General features: G+C 38.7%; 1 non-coding gene across 1 annotated transcript; it reads left to right on the top strand.

Moving 5' to 3' along the window:
• LOC141602832 (small nucleolar RNA R71) lies at positions 1-107 on the top strand. The gene has a single exon (XR_012524740.1). It is a non-coding gene; the product is annotated as a small nucleolar RNA R71 (small nucleolar RNA).
• Positions 108-1,503: the final 1,396 nt, after the last annotated feature.

Here is a 1,503-nt window from a genome sequence, read left to right as displayed (position 1 = left end):
AGTCCATGGTGAGGACATGAGCGACAAATACCTTTGAACCGCTCCCAAGCTTCATACAAAGATTCTTCATCCCTTTGCTTAAAACCCGTAATTTGAGCTCTTAGCATGTTAGTCTTTTCCGGTGGGTAGAATTTTTGTAGAAAGCTAGAGCTAGCTTCTTCCAAGAATCTATTCCAAGGGTGGCCTTATCAAGGCCCTTCAACCATTGCTTTGCGGTGCCGATTAACGAAAAAGGAAATAAGACCCATCTTATTTGGTCTTGAGTCACGCCCGTTTGAGAGATAGCATCACAATAATCGCAAAAGGTTTCCATATGAGAATGAGGGTCCTCACTAGGCATTCCCCTGAATTGGCTCCTCTCAACTAGTTGGATGAAGGCGGACTTGGCAATAAAATTACCGGTGAGATGTTGCGGTGTAGGAGTACCATTTGGTAGATCCTCCTCGGTGGGTATAGAGTGTGACGAGAATTTAGGCATTGTAGGTGGATTTTGTGGGATATTGTGTAATGGGTTTTCTTCTCCTTCTATTGCGAAAGGATTGAAAAACTCACTAGTGGGTTGAACAACTTCACCAACACCTCCCAAATTCCTCCTAACAAGTCTCCTATTATTCGTCAAGGTTCTTTCGATTTCACGGTCAAAAGGTAACAAATCTCTTTGTAACCTTCTAGACATGCAAAATATCAAACAACTCGAAAACAATTAAAACAAACCTTGAGGAGTTTTACTTCCCCAAGGTGAAAAAGACACAACTAATAACAACAAAAGAAATCTTAAATCAATTAAACACCGTCAAGACAACGGCGCCATTTTTGATCGAGGCCATTTCGTGTTCACAATTAAGCATATGTGGTCATTGGTCAATGGTCGATACAAAACACAATTTATACTCCACAAACAACTCTACAATTAGTAAAGAGGCAAGTAAAGGTCGGATCCCAAGGGACGGGTATTGAAATGAGAATTCTATTGTAACTAGTAGTGTCTAGGGGTGTCACAAATTGGGTTGATGTAGAAGGTTACTAAACTAAAATAACAATGAAAATAAACTAGCAAGATGAATAAAATAAGGGGTGTAAACAATTGATTAAAAGCACTAGGGTGTCATGGGTTCATAGGGGAATCATGGGATATGATCATACAAACATGTTCTCAAATTATAAGCAAGCAATTATTGTTGTGATGGATTGAGTTGGGTTATATCTTACAATCCTAGGAAAGTTTGGGTCCGGAGCCGAATCGATTAGATTGTACAACACCTACAAGTCGACTTAATCTTTCCTACTCAACACATGCATGGTCTAACAAGACTCGAGTTGGGTTATGTCTTACAAGTCAAGTTGAAAGGATAGAAGATGATAGTAAATGCAAGGATTCATAGGCTTAGCATTTCATCAAATATAACATGTGCATGTATTAAGATCAAAACAAGCAAGCAAATAAGATATGAAAGCATATTAATTTAAGCATGAATCATTCCCCATGTTAGTTTCCCTTAATCA

The sequence above is a fragment of the Silene latifolia genome, chromosome 9 (assembly GCF_048544455.1).
Source record: "Silene latifolia isolate original U9 population chromosome 9, ASM4854445v1, whole genome shotgun sequence".
Classification (NCBI taxonomy): Eukaryota; Viridiplantae; Streptophyta; class Magnoliopsida; order Caryophyllales; family Caryophyllaceae; genus Silene; species Silene latifolia.
The sequence above is the reverse complement of the archived record's forward strand: the minus strand, read 5'-3'. Positions and strand labels throughout refer to the sequence as shown.